The 12,002-nt window shown below is 34.3% G+C and overlaps 1 protein-coding gene across 1 annotated transcript in view; it reads left to right on the forward strand.

Moving 5' to 3' along the window:
* Window positions 1–12,002, forward strand: part of ELAVL2 (ELAV like RNA binding protein 2) — a 183,578-nt gene that overhangs the window by 733 nt on the left and 170,843 nt on the right. The window lies entirely within an intron of this gene.

Below are 12,002 nucleotides of genomic sequence, written 5' to 3' on the forward strand. Positions count from 1 at the left end.
AAAATGGGAAGTGTGTTCCAGAGAAGGATTTCTGAGTTTTGCCCCTTTATCTCATTCACTTTCTGAGAATAGCTATCCAACTTAATATTTGTGGTATACTTAACCATTTCAAGTTTGGTAAAAGATTCAACCTTTCCTCTGGAAAACTCTATAAATTGTTTGGCCAGCTCTGACTTAAACCAACAAATAAAAAAACATTAACAGTGCTCGGTACTCTTGACTTTTTCTGTTTGTGAATCTGGTTCCCTTCTAATTTGTCAAGGGCTGTTGTCATGGAGATGACTGGGATGCCCTATATTGGAATGGACCTGAACATTCTCTGGTGAGGCAAGGCCATCTAAGTTTTCTCATTTGAAGGATGGAATGGAAACAAAAATGCCCTTGAGAGGAACTGTATTCATGTTTTGTTGAAACCGTTCTTAATTATCATTATTTTTGATAATTATGTGTGCAGATATAATTGCATATGCTTACAGTTTTCAAGACCTATTCTAAAATATCTTTAAGTTATTAGAAACTTCCTCTGATCATAAAAAAACACAGGAAATAACTTTTTAAACTGATTACATTGCAATAAAATTCATGAATTTTACTGGGCATATAGTTTAATAACTTATTTTAACAACTGACTTATTTTTGGTCTCTTCTTCATGAAGTTGATGTAATTTACCAGTAACTATCAAAGGAAAGTGACACCTTATGCAGTTGGCTTCCCAAATCACCACTGTTGCTTTTAGTCTTGCTATTTGTGATCACCTTCTTTAAAACAGTTTTCTGTTTGAGAGTTTAAACACCAAATGGCTAACTAAACTACTCTTCTGTTGGTACAAGCAGAATCAATTCAGTGAAACTTTGAAAAAAATGTTAGAAGAGTTTAAATTAGATTATAGTATTTTATATATTTGTAGTAGCAAGAGTTTCAATTGGGAAGTTTTCTTTTGTACTGATATTCTTGGACTATAGATAGTCAACCAACAATATTTCTAACTCTATAATTTATTTTGGATCATTCTACTCAACTGTCATACCTATTTAATTTTGTAATTAATCTTGATCTATACTGGTACTGCCTGGGTTTTTGTTTTTGTTTTTTTTTTTTTTAATGAACATCTAAAACTGTATTTATGTAAGGAATATAAACAAAGTAAGAATTCACTACTACTGCTGTACAGATAATTGCAAGTAAGTTTATGGCCTGTATATATGCAAAGTTAGATTACTTGGATACTTGGGGAAAAACACCTTTAATCGGAATTATTTTATAATACTCATAATCTCAAGCCCTCAACTTTACTATAACTTTCTATCTACATATTGAAAATACTGTTTCATTTGAAGACATTCATAAAAATTATTATTTAAAATAAGTTGGGTAATTTAAAGTTGTCTAAGTGATAATAATGGTGCATATCTTATAAACTTAGATTTTATATCTTATAAACTTAGATTACTTAATGTTTAATATCTTATAAACTTAGATTATTTAATGCCGTATATTCCTGGCACTTTCCCTCACTAATACCACAATTCTGTGGCCATTTTAGATTTACTAAATTTTCTCAATATGGAAATTTCTTTATATCAGAATGTAATACTATAATCATTTCTTTCCTCCATGTTCTAATTATATGTCATTAGCACATTGGAAATACAGTGGCCATGTTCTGATATTTTCCCTAAACCTCAGTTCATTAGAATAAATTTTACAAAAACAGAAAGCTTGTAATGTTCATAAGAACAAAATTCTAAGTGTTTTCAACTAAGCGATATTCTCATAGAAATATCCATCACTTCCCGTAACATTGACTCACTTTATGTAAATAGGTGTCATACATAAAGGAGCAAAATAGATGAGATAGATGTAGGGAGTGCAGGTGGGTGGCAGCCAAGGTCATCTAATGTTATATTGAACATTTTACCCCTTGTACCATATTTAGGACATGAAATGTGCTTGCAAGCAAACAGGCAAAAGACGAATTGCTGAAGTGATATTATGATTTTAACAATTCAAAAATAACCTTCATTTCTTACTTCTGATTAGTATTAAACGTAATATATATATTTTTTATCAAGTACACAATCTAAAACAGCTAAGAAGTTAACTTTAATAGTTAACATATGTTGTCTACCTGCCATGATCCAGGCATGAATCCACTCGTATGTGAGTGCTTTCCATATATTATCTCAGTTAATCTTCAAAACACTCTAGGAGGTAGGTTTTATTATGCTAGCAACTAAGTAGAGTAAGGTTAGACAGCTTAATGAGCATTTGAATCAGATCTATCGAAACTTGATCTAAAATCAAACAAAATGAAAATCAAATAATAGAAAATGTGAGATAGTTTTCCAAATTTAAAGAGACCCTCCACGTAAAACCCACATGACCTCACAAATTCCCAAGATAGGAATGATTACCCTGAATCTTGGCACTTTCTTTGATAAAACATTTTTGAAGAAATAAAGCTTAGTGAAATATTCCTAATTATAACTCCCAAATTGGGCTTAGATACATTAGGCTAATCTTGCTGGTTGTTTCTCTCTTGGGACAGTAATTATGGAGAATTTACTGCATTCTCCATCCCATCCCAAAAACAAACAAAAGGAGAGGAAGATTAAATCAATTATAATGACAAAAATATTTTCAAATAAGTACCAACAATGCCTACTTACTAAAAGGAAAACCTAACTGCAAACCTAGTTTTCCTTAAAAGGGGACTTAAAATCAAATAAGCAGAGTGATTTTTTTTTAATTTTATCAACTTAAAATGCTATTTAATTTTTCATTTTAAAGACTTTAAAATTTTGATTATAATGATATTTGCCTAAGTAGTGAAATGTTATATGATTTGATAGGTGACAAATCATTTAATGATTTTTTGCCATACTATGTATTTTTTAAGTTAGTTTACCTTGATATACCTATAATCAATTAACTTCCACTGTAATTATTTTGTGAATTTTTAAACTGCCCTCATTTAGTTAACTAAAGAGACATAGAGAAAGTGATGTAGAAAATAGAATTTTCAAATGAGATCCCATTATTTGATTCCTTTTTAAATATGAAAGATTTTAGACTCTCAAATATTAGAAAAAGATTCCATCCCTTTAAAAAGCTCCAATTGTGCTCTTTTTTTATTTATGAAATCCTTGAACCTGAGAGATTGGGACAACATGGATATTGCATCTGCTCTGGTTTGCTTATTTATTAACTTGAATCTGCAAAAATGGAGATGTTAAGATTTTATGGAGATAATCCATTCAGGTTCCCTTAAGTACCAATGAAAAAATGTTTAAGGACATCATTTCCATTCAACAGAAAATTGCTCGATTTTTCACTTTCACCTGAGAAGAAATGAAGGCACTCAGAATAATTCTGTCTGCATGTTATGCAATAAATGGTCTCCTGAGTTGTTTTGTGTAAACATTTTTTTTTTTTTTTTTTAAGATTTTATTTATTTGCGAGAGAGAGAATGAGAGACAGAGAGCATGAGAGGGAGGAGGGTCAGAGGGAGAAGCAGACTCCCTGCTGAGCAGGGAGCCCGATGCGGGACTTGATCCCGGGACTCCAGGATCATGACCTGAGCCGAAGGCAGTCGCTTAACCAACTGAGCCACCCAGGCGCCCAATGTAAACATTTTTTTTAATTGGGTTACTTTTTTAAAATGCACAGAGCTCACATGTTAAAAGAGCATTTGAATTTATGTTCTTGTCAAGTGAAGAACTTTTTAGAAATTGATCTGTTTTGTGTCAGCTTTTTATAAAATGAAATCATCCAGATCTGTTTATTTTTATTTTCATTAAAGATTTTAGTTTTAAGTAATCTCCGCACCCAATATGGGACTCAAACTCACAACTCCGAGATCAAGAGTAACATACCCTATTGACTGAGCTTGCCGGGCACCCCATAGATCTATCATGTTTAAACCCCAATTACTATGAGAGTGCCAGTAGCTTTTTTAAAAGTCTGATAACTTTCGATTTTTAAGAACCATGTTACAATCAGAGAACTGTGGGGCTTGAGTGTTTCAACCTGGCAATATTCTAGCTGTTGGTCACATATAACTCAGCTCAACTTCACTTTGACCTTGGAGACCACGCCTTGACAGACTCTTGGATTTTCACCCTCTAAAAACTAATTCTGGTTACTTGCCTCATTTTAAAATAAAATTCAATCTCAGTTTTTATCATAGTTAATAAAATATTTGTATAACTTTGTTTTATCCTTGATTTGAAAATTTACATTACATTACTATGTACTAAAATCATAGAACTGATCAAGACAATTTTCTTTCCCTTCAAATTCATCAAAGTACATAGGTCTATATATAAATAGTAAATAAGTGTAAATATACACATGTGCTTTTGTTAGTATGAAGCAAAAGAGAAAACTTATTAAAGCAGTTTTTCAGTTTTAAACTTATGGGATAATAAATGCCACAAAACTGACTTTTATCTAATGAAGGGTACATTAACTATATTTATTATTAACTAAAAATCTAAGAGTATTTTAGGATAGACCTGTGGAGTCTGTTCTCTTCTATATCTCCACTATTACTTTCCCATAACTTCATACAAAATGTTAATTTCACTTGAAAAATTAGGAGGTGTGGACTATGTTTAAATTAGGAAAAGAATGGAAGTACCTTAAGATTGTTCCTACATAGATTCTGGAATCCTTCAAGCTTTGTACCTCAATAATCCCTTTAAATTCTTTTAAACATGAAATTATTACATTTTGTGTTTAAAGTAAAGTTGTATGTTATGGGTTTTCAAAGCCTCTCAGAGCATGAAGGGTTTACAGGAAAGGGCAAAATAATACAAGCTAGATACAACCACACCTGACAGACACTGACAGAGGTTGAGAAGACAGTGTTTTAATGGATTTTTTTTTTAAATAGAAATATACAGTTAATGAAATCTGAGGTCATTACTGTTAAGAACTGAGAACTCAGCTTTTTGAGTGTTTCCAATAAAAATAATTAACCACGGGACACATTATAAATATTTAATAAAATCTAAAAAATCACCACTCTCCTTTGTTAAGGATAATGAGAGCGAAGATTGCTATAGAAATCTAGACTTCTGATTTTCTAATTTCTCAGTGCTTAATTTATCACTGTTAAATTTGGTGTTATGGCAGAGATGGTATTTAATATGTTTAGTTCTTATCATAGACACCATAACATTTTGGTGTGTCTTAGAATACAAATTAGTGGTATATATTACTCAACAAACATTATCGCATGCTTACTAGGTTTTAGGCAGAGTGCTGGAGCCGGGGAATACCCCACTGGGAGAGATGGCTTTGCTCTCAAGCAATGCACAGCCAGTGTCGGAGACAGACATGTCAACAAATGATTATAATGGAGTGAGATCATTGCTATCCGAGCTATGTACAAAGTGCTTTTAGCAGTGCAGAGGAAACTAGCACCAATTTGCCTGCAGTTGGCTTTAGGGAGGGTATTCAGGAAGTGCTTCTCAATGGAGGTGAAGTTTGCACACTGACTTTTTTTTTTTTCATTAAAAAAATGAAATACTGGACCTCCAAATAGTATAAAGAAAGATGCAGTATATATTTTTCTAGATTTTACATTTTGATATGTACTTAAGGGAGAGCAAGTTTTCTGTGTAGGATGCTGAATTTTTTAAGATTCATTAGTGTAATTTCTCAGATACACTGCCTTTGACAAATGTGCACAGCCAGGCAAGCCTTTAATATATTGATTATGTTAGTGTTTTGTTGCTAGTAGCATAATGGATAAAGCACAGGCTCCATTTTTATTCTTCTATGCTCTACCAAAGCGGGGGGAAAAAAGAAGTATATTGCAAACCGTGAAAGGCACACAAAAGCAAAAGTAATTAAATAACATAAATGGTGAGGGAGATTGCCTGTGATCTGGGCTAGAATTAGAAAAGGAGGTGTAAGAAAGAGGTTATTTGAGAGGAAATGATATGAAAATGTTTTAAAATAGAAAAAAGAGTTCTGCTTTGTAACAATAGGGCATCAACTTAAGCGATTTCACTTTTCTTTGCTTTCACATTTACAACAGAGGAGGGAAGTACTATTAATCTGAAATTTTCTTAGGATTAAGTTTCATCATTGATCAGACTGAAACCACCCTATTTTTCTTTCTTAAACTCCCAATTGCATGAAAAATCTTCACTTCAGAGTGATTAGTACTTCATGTGAATATCATTATGCATTTTGCTTTCTGATATCTTGACAATGCAGTTTATCCCACTCTCGCTGGGATTCTCTCCTGGCAACAATTTATTTCCTTGTGTTCATTTTTAGGAAAATCCTCTCAACATTGTTATATGTATTATTTTATAGGAAGGAAGCATGTAAAATACTCTTGAACTCATTTTACTTGTGAGTTTGAATAGCATTCAGATTAGAACGATTTCCCCAGAATTTTATAGGCTTGCCCAATCCAGCTGTATATTTTATATGCTAATGTAAATTCTATTTTTGTTCCCCTTGGGGGTTTAAGTGATTATAATTGTTGCTCTTCAAAAGCCAAACAGATGATGATTGCTGCTTCAGGAGTATACCAAAAGAAACTGGCTTTCATTAAACCTGCTCATCCACTTCATAATTATCTCCATTTTATCTAGCTAAGAAGCAGGAAAAAATGGCAAGTACAGTTCACTGAAGCCAGTTCAGTTATTTAAACATCACTTTATTGAACTAGCAGGAGGTGTAAAGTAGGGGGAATGTTTTCATTCTAACACTGATATGTAGCCAGTGGCCCAACTCAAGAGTTAGTTGAGCATCAAATGCCAGAGGCCACAGGGAATGAGAGGGGAGATATTTTGAGCCATTCTGAGAGGAGTCCTCTAGTGGATACAATAAATAGTACCGCAGTGACAGCTATGCTGAATTATCTTTTTGCTTGTTCTTCCTGTAAGTTAAAAATGAAGTTAGCTGTGTAGCTTTCTACTAAGAAAGACTCAGAAATGCATCCAAAATGAAAGCGAAATTTCCTATATAATGTAAAAAAAAAAGGGAGGGGGGATATTGATAAGTTCTAAATACCAAATCCTGAGACTGACATCAGAAGTCCTTCAAAGAATCCTTATGGTCATATAAGCCTTGTGATCTGATCACGGGTCAGAAAGCAGATTCTTATGAAGGCTGATTTTCCTCAACAGATAGAGTATCTTCCCATTCAGGTGACATGGGGCTCTGAGTTATCTGTTCCCTAGTCTTAGCGGGTATGTGGAGGGGTGGTTTTGAAATTGACTTGTGTTGGAACATGTTCCTGACCACATACATGCTGGCTGTCCTGATGGCACAGTGAGGGTCCTTGAACTGTTACCCAGGGGAATAGAAAAGTATCCAGAGTCACCAGCTGTTTAAGCTTCCAGCTGTGAGAAAGCAGTTCTCTGCTGGTTAAATGAAAAATTCTGAAAGAGCTCTTTCCTCTAGAGTTTTAGAAACCAATTGTCTAAGGGTAGACTTAGATAAAACATTATTTTCATAAATAAAATGGAAGGTTTTATTTTTATTTTTATTTTTTATAGATTTTCATTTTCATGTTCCATAATAGTTCTGCAAGTTTCAGGCAATTTCACTTCTTGAAGTTTTAACATAGAGTTGTTATTTTACAACCTGATTTTGAAACTTTGTGGAATCATATTGAAAAAAGGGGGAAAGGGGCACCTGGGTGGCTCAGTCACTAGGCGGCTGCCTTCGGCTCAGGTCATGATCCCGGGGTCCTGGGATCAAGCCCCACATCGGGCTCCCTGCTCAGCGGGGAGTCTGCTTCTCCCTCTCCCACTCCCCCTGCTTGTGTTTCCTCTCTCGCTGTCTCTCTCTCTCTGTCAAATAAATAAATAAAATCTTTAAAAAAAGAAAAAGAAAAAGGGGGGAAAACAGTTTCCTTAATAAGAAAAAGGAAATATGTTCCTTAAAGGATTTCCAATAATTTGCTAGAAAGTTCTATACATTAATATTTTCCTCTCAATTCTTATGCCTTAACAATAAAAAATGTTCCAGTTTTCATATATGTAATTTTATTTTGGCTTCACAATAACCTCATAAAGGAAGAATACTAAAAAGTATCATTTCATTTTATATAGAGAAACAGAGATTCATAGTTTTAAAACTGGAATCTGGGGTATACCAACTCCTTGATCAATACTTTAACACCTGGATCTACCAATAGCTTGCCAATACATGATGTTGGAATTACATCTAGACTGTAAGAGTCCCTTCTAAACCCTGGGGTTGGGCTAAAAATGTTCCCAGAGAATGAGTATTTTCTCAATCTTAGGTCAACTATGCAATTTGCATTCTTAGATCCAGGGAGAGGGTATATCAATGGCATCCTCTCAAAAAACTCTCTAAATTAAAAACTCTATCTGGTAGTGGGACAGTATTAGAATTTTCTTGGATTCCTGTGTAGAAATATGCCAGGGTTTACATAACTCTGATTTCCTACCAACAAGGCCTATAAAAGCCATAAGTCTGAGAATATACCAGCTGCACCTAGAGCTGCTCTAGGCAAAAATGGTGAAAACTCTGTGATTGGTTTCTCACCTCTCCATCACCTTCTCGTGATACCTCTAGGACCTGGCCATCCTTTGTTTCCCTAGGGTTGTGCTGTCCCTTTACTCATATTGTTAAAACCCAGGGTCTTCTAGGACAATATCTCTTTCCCTTCCAAGGTGACCAGTTGTTAATCTAATAAATTATTCTTCACTAATGGGAAAATATTAAGGAGAGTCCCTTTTTTTCCCCCCAGTTAATATTTAAAAGTCACTCCCAGGGAAAATGTCCTCATTTTTGTTAAACAATCATGGTGAATAACTTGTAGGGTGGTCATGTCAGGCCAATATGAATATTTTTCTGGTAGCTGCTTTTCTTAACCGTGTGGCGCTCCTTGATCTCTATCACTGAGGAAACTGCTTACTTATCTTGAAATAGGACAGTTAGAAATGAACTCACTCAATGGGAAAATATAACTGGAAAAAAAAAAACAAAAAACCCTGCCTTATCTCTCTCTGTTTATTAAATAGAAGTAAAAGCTACAAGCTATAGTAAACACTAAAAACATACCCCTACCAATGGAATGCCTCTAATTTCCCAGGGCCATCTTACACGTCTGTTCTTCAATATGACAGGAAATTGCGGAAAATCATGCTTACTCTGTGACCTCACAGACATATGAATGTAAATCAAATCTTTTAAAAGTCTCCCAGTTAAATCTCTTCCAGCATAACACAAAGTATAAATTTGGCAATTATTCTAATTAATCTGCTCAACAGAGAGCCACACTAAAATAGTTTAAGCCACACTTTAACTCCAAGTTAACTGAGCAACTAAAACATTTGTACTATTTTTTTGTTTTGTTTTGTTTTAAATCACTGGTTCATCAGAATCATCCGTGGTGGTTTTTATAAATATCTAGGCTTAGACTTCACCTCAGAATTACTGAGCAGACGTCCTGGGATGCAGACTAGGCCTCTGTACTTTAAAAGAAAAAGGCCTCCCCGGTAGGTTGAGGCTTTGATCTACAGCTATGTGAGGCTTTCCTCTCACCCGTTCTAAGGATCGCTGAAGATTCACTCTGTGTCAGGCATTCTCCTAAGCCCTTGACAAATACTTTTTCACTTAGTGCTTACAATAACCCTAAAAGGTGGCTCTTATTCATATAGTACTCATTTTACCAATGAGAAATCTGAGGCTTGGAGAGGTCGGGGGAATGTGCCTAAAGTCATATACCAAGGATATGGGAGAGACAGAACCAAAATCCACATCTGCTTGAATACTATGATCCGCTACAACCCTGAGAAGGCCTTTTAACTATACAGATTGAAAATGCATGGATGTATTTTATAGCTGTAATTTCCAACCTAGAAGCTCCCATTTTGCTGCTTTGATTATCCTAAGATTATCCAGAGTGTACAGGGATTGTTTCATTTTATGGCCTTAAAAGAGAGCTACTATATTCATGCGAGAGGAGACATGGTCTAATAGGTAAAAGATTCTTTAAAATTATAGGTGAACTGTTTTGCTTTCTTTGTATAAAAGTCACAGACGATTGTCTACTTTAGGTCTTTTTTTTTTAAGGTTTTATTTATTTATTTATTTGACAGAGAGAGGGAACACAAGCAGGGGGAGTGGGAGAGGGAGATGCAAGCTTCCTGCCAAGCAGGGAGCCTGATGCGGGGCTCGATCCCAGGACCCTGGGACCATGACCCGAGCCGAAGGCAGACGCTTAATGACTGAGCCACCCAGGCGCCCCTACTTTAGGTCTTAATTCAGAAACTCAGGAGCTGCTGTAAACTACCTTTTAATTTCATGGCTAAAAAATATTCAGAAATGACACAATGTTAGAAGAGCATACTTTTTCCTTCCAGGTTAATTTCTTATTAAAAAATATTAAAAATTATATAAAACCATTGCTGAGAAATGCGGTTTCCAGTGTGGAATATGCAATTTTAGGATTTGTTCTTTCTGATTTGGGACTGACACCATTATTTAGAATAGTGATGACTCATGTCTAGGACTGAAATCTGTTTTTCATGGGTTTATACATTTTCCCCTTGAATTGCACCAAAAATGGTTTTTTAATTGGCTTTAACTCATGCCCAATAAATTGGATGAAAATTGATTGCCGCAGTCATGTTTGGTTTAAAATTATTCAAGACTGCGCCATGAGTCAAATGAGTGCATGATCGAGGGCAGCAGTGCTTTATGTCCTCTGTTTATGACAAATAATGCTTTTTCAAAATGGTCATAATTCATATCTAAAAGTTAATATATGTTTACAACTTATAAAGCTTAAAAGACAGTAGCAGAGCCACGTTAAAAAAGAAATTTCTCTTATTTTCATATTATTTCTTAATATATTCTTTTTCTAGTTCTCCCAAGACTACAGGTTTGGTCATTATATTCCTTTAAAATTAAATAATTCTGCATGTAGTTCTTGATAGATTCTTGGTCATGATATTAGAATATTTTTCAATGCAAAATTAAATAAATGAGAATATTCAGACTGTACCATCCTATAGAGTTGAGACTGGGAGCCAGTTTCCCATTCTCTGCAGAGTGATTTTAAAGACAAATATTAAACAATATGAAAATTGAATTAACTCAGGTGACTGTTTAGGGCATTGAAATAGCAATTCACTAAATGGTACCTGTCAGGAAGCCAGTTTTTGTTCAATCTCATTATAATTATTTACTGTGTTATGGTTTTCATTTATTTATATGCCATAGAAATATAAGCAAATCACTTTAAGGGCTTTGCTAGTTGGGAATAAAGGTGCATTTTATGAGATTCTCTAGCAACTGCAGGAAAGGGTATAATAGGGTAAAAGAAACGATTAATTAAATGAAAAGAACATCGCTTGGCCATAATATAGATAGGCATTAAGTGAAGGAAATAGTTGATGTTGTTGAGTATAGTGAATATTAGGCAATTCTAAATGGGCAGGATAGTTATTATCTTATATTGTATTCTTCTAAGAAACTGGTGGAGCAATTTCTGAAAATTTTGTCAATTTGCTCTATTATAAATGTATTTTTCATATGTGTTAAATCTCAAGATTTGTTTTTGTAAGTCAATATTATTTTGTTTATGAACTCCAGGGCTGTTCATCTGTCCTCTCTATGAATCTAAGTTGTCTTTTAAGCAGTCCCTGGTCCTCACCATGCAGTATCTATCACCAGCTTCCACCTGCTGACTACAGGGCTGAAGCTTGAGCTCTTCAGCCATAGTTTTTGTGTGTTTTTTTGACCCGAAACACAAAACTACCTGTTTTTCGGATTTATAAAAAAGAATGCATGCTCAGAATTTTTACAAACCCACTAATGCAGAAAACAAAGAAAAAAGGACTTAAAGGTCCAATTCCTATTACTCAAAATAGCCACTGTTTAATGTTCTAATGACTATTCTTTATGCAATGTTGAATACTCTCAACAATATTTCATGGAAATCACTAAATTACAAACATATACTCTCCTTTTCAGTGGCTTATAACTGTTTACT

The sequence above is a fragment of the Phoca vitulina genome, unplaced genomic scaffold (genome assembly GCF_004348235.1).
Source record: "Phoca vitulina isolate PV1807 unplaced genomic scaffold, GSC_HSeal_1.0 scaffold75, whole genome shotgun sequence".
NCBI classification, from domain to species: Eukaryota; Metazoa; Chordata; class Mammalia; order Carnivora; family Phocidae; genus Phoca; species Phoca vitulina.